This window comes from Cervus elaphus, chromosome 7, assembly GCF_910594005.1.
Source record: "Cervus elaphus chromosome 7, mCerEla1.1, whole genome shotgun sequence".
NCBI lineage: Eukaryota > Metazoa > Chordata > Mammalia > Artiodactyla > Cervidae > Cervus > Cervus elaphus.
Genome location: NC_057821.1, coordinates 27,134,619 through 27,146,799, shown reverse-complemented (window position 1 = coordinate 27,146,799; position 12,181 = coordinate 27,134,619). Strand labels below are relative to the sequence as shown.

General features: G+C 38.4%; 2 protein-coding genes and 1 non-coding gene across 4 annotated transcripts in view; all 3 read right to left on the bottom strand.

Annotated features, from left to right (window-relative positions):
* Positions 1–12,181, bottom strand: part of LOC122697222 (butyrophilin subfamily 1 member A1-like) — a 217,972-nt gene that overhangs the window by 104,055 nt on the left and 101,736 nt on the right. The window lies entirely within an intron of this gene.
* Positions 1–12,181, bottom strand: part of LOC122697223 (butyrophilin subfamily 1 member A1-like) — a 59,110-nt gene that overhangs the window by 30,970 nt on the left and 15,959 nt on the right. The window lies entirely within an intron of this gene.
* LOC122697946 lies at positions 5,783–5,889 on the bottom strand. Its single transcript, XR_006342267.1, has one exon. It is a non-coding gene; the product is annotated as a U6 spliceosomal RNA (small nuclear RNA).

The following is a 12,181-nucleotide window of genomic DNA, read 5'->3' as shown; positions in this document are numbered from 1 at the left end:
CTGATATTGTCTTTAGGGTTTTCTATGTAGAGGATCATGTCATCTGCAAACAGTGAGAGTTTTACTTCTTCTTTTCCTATCTGGATTCCTTTTATTTCTTTTTCTGCTTTGATTGCTGTGACCAACACTTCCAAAACTATGTTAAATAGTAGTGGTGAGAGTGGGCACACTTGTCGTGTTCCTGACTTTAAGGGAAATTCTTTCAATTTTTCACCATTGAGGATAATGTTTGCTATGGGTTTGTCATATATAGCTTTTATTATGTTGAGGTGTGATCACTCACCTAGAGCCAGACAGCCTGGAATGTGAAGTCAAGTGCACCTTAGAAAGCATCACTCTGAACAAAGCTAGTGAAAGTGATGAAATTCCAATTGAGCTATTTCAAATCATGAAAGATGATGCTGTGAAAGTGCTGCACTCAATATGCCAGCAAATTTGGAAAACTCAGCAGTGGCCACAGGACTGGAAAAGATCAGCTTTCATTCCAATCCCTAGGAAAGGCAACCCCCAAAATGCTCAAACTACCACACAATTGCCCTCATCTCACACACTAGCAAAGTAATGCTCAAAATTCTCCAAGCCAGGCTTCAGTAATATGTGAACTGTGAACTTTAGATGTTCAAACTGGTTGTAGAAAAGGCAGAGGAACCAGAGATCAAATTGCCAACAACTGCTGGATCATTGAAAAAGCAAGAGAGTTCCAGAAAAACATCTAATTCTGCTTTATTGACTACGCCAAAGCCTTCGACTGTGTGGATCACAGTAAACTGTGAAAAATTCTGAAAGGGATGGGAATACCAGAGCACCTGACCTGCCTCTTGAGAAACCTGTATGCAGGTCAGGAAGCAATAGTTAGAACTGGACATGTGTCAGGAAGCATTTAACAAAAGGCTTCCTGTGTGCTGTTTTGGATCTGTCAGGAACCCTCTGGCCCTTATTGATTCCTGAATATTCAGGAATTAAGAGGAGAGGCACGTCTTTCCCGGAGCTGAGGAATCCAGGCATTTCTCATTACAGTGATAAGTACCCTCTTCCTTATTATGAGCGAAATGGTAAAAGGTGATTGTTTGCAACTCTCTCTTTGATAAGATCATCTTATGTTTTGTAAGTCTGGAATTTTAATCTTTGTCTTTGCTGAGAATAACCACCTTGTAAGACAGTATATATGCCCACGCCATGTTGATTAAAACACCTTTGCTCCATCAGAGCTTTGGTCTCCGTGTCTTTCTTTCCTTTTATTCTTCCTGTCTTTGTCTCTCTCTCTATTTCTGGCTAATTCCTTGGAGCGTGGAGGCCCGCTGAGCTCACTTTCTTGCCTGGGCTTCTAAGACTCTCTCGAGAAGGTGCACTGTGCCTTCACCCACTCGAGAGGGCGCCTGGTGCCTACGTGCAGCAGCGCAAGCCCTAAGAACAGGACTCTATTGGCTTTCCGTGTAAACCAGGGGATATCAGCCTCTTTCTCTCTTTACTTTCTTATCGTCGACTCTGGCCCACCAGGTTCTGGTCCATTAAAGGACCAACAGACATGGAACAACAGACTGGTTCCCAATAGGAAAAGGAGTATGTCAAGGCGGTATATTGTCACCCTGCTTATTTAACTTATATGCAGAGTACATCATGAGAAACGCTGGGCTGGATGAAACACAAGCTGGAATCTAGATTGCTGGGAGAAATATCAATAAACTCAGATATGCAGATGACATCACCCTTATGGCAGAAAGTGAAGATGAACTAAAAAGCCTCTTGATGAACATGAAAGAGGAGAGTGAAAAAGTTGGCTTAAAGCTCAACATTCAGAAAACTGAGATCATGGCTTCTGGTCCCATCACTTCATAGGAAATAGATGGGGAGACAGTGGAAACAGTGTCAGACTTTAATTTTTTGGGCTCCAAAATCACTGCAGATGGTGACTGCAGCCATGAAATTAAAAGACACTTACTCCTTGGAAGGAAAGTTATGACCAACCTAGATAGCATATTAAAAAGCAGAGACATTACTTTGCCAAGAAAGTTCCATCTGGTCAAGGCTATGGTTTTTCCAGTGGTCATGTATGGATGTGAGAGTTGGACTGTGAAGAAAGCTGAGCACTGAAAAATTGATGCTTTTGAACTGTGGTATTGGAGAAGACTCTTAAGAGTCCCTTGGACAGCAAGGAGATCCAACCAGTCCATCCTAAAGGAGATCATTCCTGGGTGTTCATTGGAAAGACTGACGCTGAAGCTGAAACTCCAGTACTTTGGCCACCTCATGCGAAGTGTTGACTCACTGGAAAAGACCCTGATGCTGGGACGGATTGGGCAGGAGGAGAAAGGGACAACAGAGGATGAGATGGCTGGATAGCATCACTGACTCAATGGACATGGGCTTGAGTAAACTCCGGGAGTTGGTGATGGACAGGGAAGCCTGTGTGCTGTGATTCATGGGATCGCAAAGAGTTGGACATGACTGAGTGACTGAACTGAACTAAACTGACTGATATTCCTTCTATTCCTGCTTTCTGGAGGGTTTTTTTTTTTCTTTTTCTTTTATCATAAATGGATGTTGAATTTTTTCCAAAGGCTTTTCCTGCATCTATTGAGATAATCATATGGTTTTTATTTTTCAATTTGTTAATGTGGTGTATTACATTGCTTGATTTGTGTATATTAAAGAATCCTTGCATTCCTGGGATAAAGCCCACTTGGTCATGATTTATGATCTTTTTAATATGTTGTTGGATTCTATTTGCTAGGATTTTGTTAAGGATTTTTGCACTGTGATTCATCAGTGATATTGGCCTGTAGTTTTCTTTTTTTTTGTGACATCTTTGTCTGGTTTTGGTATTAGGGTGATGGTGGCCTCATAGAATGAGTTTGGAAGTTTGCCTTCTGCAATTTTCTGGAAGAGTTTGAGTAAGATAGGTGTTAGCTCTACTCTAAATTTTTGGTAGAATTCAGCTGTGAAGCCATCTTGTCCTGGGTTTTTGTTTGCTGGAAGATTTCTGATTACAGTTTCAATTTCCATGCTTGTGATGGGTCTGTTAATATCTTCTATTTCTTCCTGGTTCACTTTTGGAAAGTTATATTTTTCTAAGAATTTGTCCATTTCTTCCAAGTTGTCCATTTTATTAGTGTATAGCTGCTGGTAGTAGTCTCTTATGATCCTTTGTATTTCAGTGTTGTCTGTTTTGATATGTCCATTTTCATTTCTAATTTTGTTGATTTGGTTCTTCTACCTTTGTTTCTTGATGAGTCTGGCTGACGGTTTGTCAGTTTTATTTACCTTTTCAAAAAACAAGTTTTTAGCTTTGTTGATTTTGCCTATGGTCTCTTTTGTTTCTTTTGCATTTATTTCTGCCCTAATTTTTAAGATTTCTTTCCTTCTACTAACCCTGGGGTTCTTCATTTCTTTCTTCTCTAGTTGCTTTAGGTGTAGAGTTAGGTTATTTATTTGACTTTTTTCTTGTTTCTTGAGGCAAGCCTGTATTGCTATGAAGCTTCCCCTTAGAACTGATTTTACAGTGTCCCATAGGTTTTGGGTTGTTGTGTTTTCATTTTCATTCATTTCTATGCATATTTTGATTTCTTCTGTGATTTGTTGGTTATTCAGAAGGGTGTTATTTAGCCTCCATGTGTTGGAATTTTTAATAGTTTTTTTCCCCTGTAATTGAGATCTAATCTTAGTGCCTTGTGGTCGGAAATGATGACTGGAATGATTTCAATTTTTTTGAATTTACCAAGGCTATATTTATGGCCCAGGGTGTGATCTATTCTGGAGAAGGTTCTGTGTGCTCTTGAGAAAAAGGTGAAATTGATTGTTTCGGGGTGAAATGTCCTATAGATATCAGTTAGGTCTAGCTGGACCATTGTGTCATTTGTGTTTCCTGGTTAATTTTCTGTTTAGTTGATCTATCTGTAGGTGTGAGTGGGGCATTAAAGTCTCCCACTATTATTGTGTTATTGTTAATTTCCCCTTTCATTCTTGTTAGCATTTGCCTTACATATTGTGGTGCTACTATGTCGGGTGCATATATATTTATAATTGTTATATCTTCTTCTTGGATTGATTGTTTGATCACTATGTAGTGTCCTTCTTTGTCTCTTTTCACAGCCTTTATTTGAAAGTCTATTTTATCTGATATGAGTATTGCGACTCCTGCTTTCTTTTGGTCTCCGTTTGCATGAAATATTTTTTTTCCAGCCCTTCACTTTCAGTCTGTATGTGTCCCTTATTTTGAGGTGGGTCTCTTGTAGACAACATATATATGGATCTTGCTTTTGTATCCATTCAGCCAGTCTTTGTCTTTTGGTTGGTGCATTCAACCCATTTACATTTAAGGTAATTATTGATAAGTATGATCCTGTTGCCATTTACTTTATTGTTTTGGGTTTGAGTTTATACACCTTTTCTGTGTTTCCTGTTTAGAGAAGATCCTTTAGCATCTGTTGGAGAGCTGGTTTGGTGGTGCTGAATTCTCTCAGCTTTTGCTTGTCTGTAAAGCTTTTGAATTCTCCTTCATATCTGAATGAGATCCTTGCTGGGTACAGTAATCTGGGTTGTTGTTTCTTCTCTTTCATTACTTTAAATATGCCCTGACATTCCATTCTGGCCTGAAGAGTTTCTATGGAAAGATCAGCTGTTATCCTTATGGGAAGCCCCTTGTGTGTTATATATTGTTTCTCCCTTGCTGCTTTCAATATTTTTTCTTTGTGTTTGATCTTTGTTAATTTTATTAATATGTGTCTTGGGGTGTTTTGCCTTGGGTTTATCCTGTTTGGGACTCTCTGGGTTTCTTGGACTTGTGAGACTATTTTGTTTCCCATTTTAGGGAAGTTTTCAGCTATTATCTCCTCGAGTATTTTCTCATGGCCTTTCCTTTTGTCTTCTTCTTCTGGGACTCCTATGATTCGAATATTGCAGTGTTTCCCATTGTCCCAGAGGTCTCTGAGGTTGTCCTCATTTCTTCTGATTCTTTTTTCTTTTTTCCTCTCTGCTTCATTTATTTCCACCATTTTATCTTCCATCTCACTTATCCTATCTTCTGTCTCCATTATTCTACTGTTGGTTCCCTCCAGAGTGTTTTTGATCTCATTTATTGCATTATTCATTTTTAATTGACACTTTTTTATTTCTTCTAGGTCCTTGTTAAACATTTCTTGCATCTTCCTAATCCTTGTCTCCGGCCTATTTATCTGTAACTCTATTTTGTTTCCAAGATTTTGGATCATTTTTATTATCATTATTCTAAATTCCTTTTCAGGCAGATTCCCTATCTCCTCGTCTTTTGTTTGGCTTGGTGGGCATTTTTCATGTTCCTTTACCTGCTGGGTATTTCTCTGCCTTTTCATCTTGTTTAGATTGCTGTGTTTGTAGTGGCCTTTCTGTGTTCTGGTGGTCTGTGGTTCCTTTTTATGTGGAGGTTTCTCTTGATAGGTGGGTTTGGACGATTGGCTTGTGGAGATTTCCTGGTTAGGGAAGCTTGTGTCGGTGTTCTGGTGGGTGGAGCTGGATTTCTTCTCTCTGGAGTGCAATGGAGTGTTCAGTAGGGGTCTATGGGTTTGGTGTGACTTTGGGCAGCCTGCATATTGACGCTGAGGGCTATGTTCCTGTGTTGCTGGAGAATTTGCGTGGTATGTCTTGTTCCGGAACTTATTGGCTCTTGGGTGGTTGTTGGCTTCAGTGTAGGTATGGAGGTGTTTGGATGATCTCTTATTAATGTTCCCTGTAGTAAGGAGTTCTCTGGTGTCCTCCGGTTTTGGGCTTAAGCCTCTTGCATCTGGATTTCAGTCTTATTCTCCCAGTAAAAAATATGGAACACCTGACAAATTTGCGTGTCATCCTTGAGCAGGGGCCATGCTAATCTTCTCTGTATCATTCCAATTTTAGTATATGTGCTGCCGAAGCGAGCACAGACAATACTTTAGAGAAATATTATTGATAAAATGTACATGAGTCAATAGGAATGTCTGCATACATTACAGCAATAGGACAAATCAAACAGCTATACTGGGGGATAATTGAATAGCTAATGAAGATGGAGCCCTTAGTTGTAAAGATAAGATTGAAGTGAAAAAATCATGTAAAATATGCATATCTTGGAGTTGAGAAAAATAATGTTTGGAAGTTGAAATAAAGGTAATAATACAAGTAACAGTTGAAACCAGACTCAGTGGTAAAGAATCCACCTGCCAAGAAGGAAATATGGGCTCGATCCACAGATTGGGAAGATGCTCTGGAGAAGGAAATGGTAACCCCACTCCAGTATTCTTGCCTGAGAAATGCCTTGGACAGAGGAGACTGGCAGGCTACAGTCCATGGGACTGAAGAGTCAGACACCACTTAGTGACTAAACAATAAAGAGTTGAAACCATGCTTAGGTACACAGGGAAACATATTTATGGAATTTATGTTTTTTTCTTCACCTTTGTCAATAACAAAAAGAAAGAAACCATTCATTCAAAATGAGGCACAAAGTCACAAAGGAGGAGGACAAAACTTTCAAGCATTTCCAAAGTTGTTTCTGACAGTTGCGTTCTGAGAATTGAAAGTTCAGTGTTCAAAGACCATCTCACTAATCAAAGGAAGTTTTATTTCACTTCTGCATATCTCTTGATGATAAGGCACTAAGCAGAAATCACAGAATGCAAGGCAGTGGAATAGTACTCTCTCTGGGTTAAAAGCTATGTGCATGCATACTAAGTTGTTTCAGTTGAGTCTGACTCTTTGAGATCCTATGGACTGTAGCCCACCAGGCTCCTCTTTCCATGGAATTCTCCAGGCAAGAATATTGGAGTGGGTTGCCATGCCCTCCTCTAGGAGATCTTCCCAACCTAGGAATCGAATCCACCTCTCTATGTCTCCTGCATTGGCAGGCAGGTTCTTTACCACCAGTGCCTCCTGGGAAGCCTGGGTTAAAGATTATAGGATACATCAATCACTGATTTCTATTGGGCTTTTGACTTTTTTAAGAATTAAAAAAAGGCATACGCAGAAAGAAGCACTTGTCCAATACTCTCTGCATTACTAAACTTCAGTTCAGTTCAGTCACTCAGTCATTTCTGACTCTTTGAGACCCTGTGGACTGCAGCACGCCAGGCTTCCCTGTCCTTCACCAATTCCCAGAGCCTTCTCAAACTCATGTCCATTGAGTCAGTGATGCCCTCCAACCATCTCATCCTCAGTCATCCCCTTCTCCTCCTGCTAAACTTATAGACAGTTGCTAACTCATACACAATTTTATAGAAGTATTGAATCAATAAATGCTTGAATTGAATTCCTCTTAAAATAGAATTTTCATTTAAAATAACATTTCTTGGAGTAAATGTACAAATTAAGGAGAAGGGTAAGCAAAGGAAAGACTGGGAATATTAAAGCCTCAAGAATTCCATCATGTAAAAGGGTTTGTGAGCAACAAGTTTTTAGCGTACATACCATTTCTTTCCTGTGTTTCTTTCGAAAAATAAAATGTAAGTTTGAGGGCAATATCATGGAAATGGAACACCAAAAACCCAAAATTTATTGAAAAATTCATATTCAAAATTATAGCTATCTGAAAACATATACAAACACACACAATAGGCACACACACACAACACACACACACACACACACACAAAGTAGTTGAGAGCTAATTTCGTCAGGAGACTCTTCTTCCATATGAGAATAGGGTAAAAGTTAAAACTGTGTGTCTTAATGGTGGTAAAGTATTAAAAGAAGTTTTGAAGTTTACTTTTAAAATATGCTCTTTATCTGTTTAGTTATTACTAGGGCTAATATTTTTTTTATTAACTCCAATAGGTTCTTTGGCAGTTATTAAGCAGATGGAGTCAACTTTATTATTGTAATAGCTAAAATGTATTAAGAAGACATGAACATTGAAATAACATCTTGAACCATTGACATAGAGAAAATGCCTGGTTCATTTCCTGTGTGATTCTATTCATTCTTAAGTCAACTGGTAAATACATAAACTCTTAAAATAAAATGTGAATTTCTACTTTAGCTGAAACCTGAGTGATGCATGTCTTAATGAGATCACATGAAAAAGGGATTTCACTACTAAATGATAGTGAAATTGGTTATAAATCAAACGATGGATGGTGCATATACTGGAGAAAACCCACACTTTAATTAATCTTGAGAATGGCAAAAGTATGAAAAGCACCATCACTCACATTTAGTTGACACAAAGTAATGTCTTCCTAGATACATCAAAATGAGAAATCACAGAAGTACTAATGGAGAAAACTGAATAACAATCACAGAAGGTGAACTTCTAATACCTAGCCTAATATCTCTCATGCCTACAAAAATCAATAAAATAAGGGCACTTCACTGACAATATGTACAATGAAACCCTAATACTTACAGAGAAGTAAAGGTATGCAATGAAAAACAAGAAATGAACAAGGAAGGAATTAGTAAAAACAGATCAAAGAGATTAATACAGCATAGTCTACATCCAAAAAATTGGGAGGGGAGGATGAACCATGGGTGGCATACACATAGAAAGGCATTCATTTAAAGGTTATGGGGCAAAGAGTGTCAGAAAAAATGATCAATTTTTCCCCATAAATTCTGAAAAATAAAATGTAAATATCAAAAGAAAAAAGATAATTCAATTGTATTGAAAAATTTTACAGAGATTTGCATGTGCTATAAATTAATAAATGTACAGATATACACACACATAATAGGAACACCTCTATGGAAGACATGAATATATAAGAACACACACACACAAATATGCTCACAAGTCCACATTGGCAAATCTTGCTCTTGATGAAGGATATTGTCCAGAAATGGAGAGGGTCATAAACTGAGTAAATGTAATATGTTTGGAAATAAATTTAGAAACTTAGTCCTGGGATTTATCTTTTAAAAAATTTCTTAATTCTATTTGTCATCATTTTGGCTGTCTTTTTCAGTCTGTAAGACAAAACAAGCTGTTTGGGTGCTGCTACACATCTTGAAGGTAGTAGGGAAAATCACCAGACCATTCAGGAATAACAATTCAAGTCCCTTTCAATTATACAGTGGAAATGACAAATAGACTCAGGGATTAGATCTGTTAAAGTGCTTGAAGAGCTATGGATGGAGGTTCACAACATTGTACAGGAGGCAGTGACCAAAACCATCTCCAAGAAAAAGAAATGCAACTAGGCAAAACGGTTGTCTGAGGAGACCTTACATATAGTTGAGCAAAGAAGAGAAGCATAAGGCAAAGAAGAAAGGGAAACATATATCCATCTGAATGCAGGGGTCCAAAGAATAGCAAGGAGAAATAAGAAAGCCTTCTTAAGTGAACAATGCAAAGAAATAGAGGAAAATAATAGAATGGAAAAGACTAGAGATCTTTTCAAGAAAATTAGATACCAAGGGAACATTTCATGCAAAGATGGGCACAATAAAGGACAGAAACGGTATGGACCTAACAGAAGCAGAAGAGATTAAGAAAAGGTGGAAAGAATACACAAAATGACCATACAAACAAAAGGTCTTAATGACCCAGAAAACCATGATGGTGTGGTCATTCAACTAGAACCAGACATTCTGCAGTGTGAAGTCAAGTGGGCCTTAGGAAGCACTACTACAAACAGAGCTAGTGGAGGTGATAGAATTCCAGCTGAGCTATTTCAAATGCTAAAAGATGATGCTAAAGTGCTGTACCCAATATGGCAGCAAATATGGAAAACTCAGAAGTGGTCACAGGACTGGAAAAGGTCAATTTTCATTCCAGTCCTAGAGAAGGGCAATGCCTAAGAATGCTCAAGCATACCGCACATTTGCGCTCACATCACATGCTAGCAGAGTAATGCTCAAAATCCTTCAAGCTAGGCTTCAGCAGTATGTGAACTGAGAACTTCTAGATGTACAAGCTGGATTTAGAAAAGGTGGAAGAAGTAGAGGTCAAATTGGCAACATCTGTTGGTTCATAGAAAAATCAAGAGAGTTTCATGAAAACCCCTACTTCTGCCTCACTGACTATGCTGAAGGCTTTAACTGTGGATCACAACAAACTGTGGAAAATTCTTAAAGAGATGAGAATACCAGACCACCTTACCAGCCTCCTGAGAAATCTGTAGGCAGGTCAAGAAGCAACAGTTAGAACCAGACATGGACAAAGACCGATTCAAAATTGGGAAAGGAGTATGTCAAGGCTGTATACTGTCACTCTGCTTATTTAATTTACATGCAGTGTACATCATGTGAAATGCCAAGCTGGATGAATCACTAGCTATAATCAAGGTTGCCAGGAGAAATATCCACAAACACAGATAGGCAGATGACACCACCTCAATGCAGAAAGCAAAGAGGGACTAAAGAGCCTCTTGATGAAGGTGACAGAGGAGGGTGAAAAAGCTGGTTTAAAACTCAACATTCTAGGTCTTTATTAAAAAACCAAGATCATAACATCTGGTCTCATCACTTCATCGCAAGAAGGTGGGGAAACAATAGAAACAGTGACAGACATTATTTTCTTGGACTCCAAAATCACTACAGATAGTAACTTCAGTCATAAAATTAAAAGATACTTTCTCCTTGGAAGAAAAGTTTTAACAAACTTAGACAGCATATTAAAAAGCAGAGACATCACTTTGCTGACAAAGGTCTCCATAGTCAAAGCTATGTTTTTTTTTCAGTAGCCATGTACGGATATGAGAGCTGGACCATAAAGAAGGCTGAAGGCCATAGAATTGATACTTTCAAACTCTGGAGCTGGAGAAGACTCTTGAGAGTGTATTGGGCAGCAAGGAGAACAAACCAGTCAATCCTAAAGGAAATCAACCCTTAATATTCATTGGAAGGACTGGTGCTGAAGATGAAGCTCTAAAACTTTGGCCACCTGATGCAAAGAGCCAACTCTTTGGAAATTATCCTGATGCTGGGAAAGGTTGAAGGCAGGAGGAGAAAGGGGTGACAGATGATGAGATGGTTGGATGGTGATGAGCAAACTCCAGGAGATAGTGAAGGACAGAGGAGCCTGTCATACTGCAGTCCATGGGGTCGCAAAGAGTTGGACACAGACTGAGTGACTGAACAACAACAAATGCATCTCTGGGCTTCCCTAAGGTTTCAGATGATAAAGGATCTGCTTGCAGTGTAGGATACTCCAGTTCAATCCTCTATCGGGAAGATCCCCTGGAGGAGGGCATGGCCACCCGCTCCAGTATTCTTGCCTGGAGAATTCTATGGACAGAGGAGCCTGGCAGGCTACAGTTCAAATTGTCACAAAGAATCATAAATGACAAGCGACTTGGCACACATGCACACATTTGAGCCAATGCCTAAATGAAATCATTTGAATTAAATCTCATGAAAGGAAGGGAAATAAAATATTCAATTCCAGTGAAACAAGTTCTAAATTACAGGACAACAATCTGTATTAGACAAACATATTACATCAGTCACACTGAATATGACAGTATTTCAGAGGTATGTGATCACTAGCTTTAATTGGATCAGAATAAAACATCTGCAGAGATTGCAACTCTAGGATGGATCATAAGAGTACCAATGGGGAAAACTGAATAACAGCAGAACAAGCCAAATGTCCTTGAAAGGACAAAGAAATGAGAGAAAAATCATACAAGAATGTTCATACAATATCTTTGAAAATGATTGTAACTAAACATTAATGACAAAAATACAATATCTGATGGATCCATGACTAGGTACACAGGGAAAAACACTAATAGGACTTGCCACTTTCCCCCCACATTTATTCATAAAGTCAAAGGAACAAATAAAAAATTCACTCAAAATGAAAATAAAAAGTCAGGAAGGAAAGAGGACAAAATTTTCAACTTATTGTAGTTATCTGTGAGGTTCTCACAGACACATGTTTCTGAGCACTGAAACCGTGAGATTCCAAGACTATCTCATTAATTATAAAATAATGTTATGCTTCTATATTTGCCTAGGTACAAAAAAGAATATTATTGATAATGACACAGGTAAAGTGGTAGTATAGCAGCCCTTCTTGGATAAAAATCTATCATCAATCATGGTTCTTTCATTGGGCCTGCCACCTTTTCCAGAGCATAATGAAACCATGTATCAACTCATTTATCAGAGAGGTAGAGAAGTCAAATTCAGAGATGGAAAATAGAATGGTGTTTGCCACATGGTGGGGAGAGAGGAAATGGAATGTTTTTTTAATGGGAACAAAGTTTTGTTTTTTTTAATTTAATTTAATTTT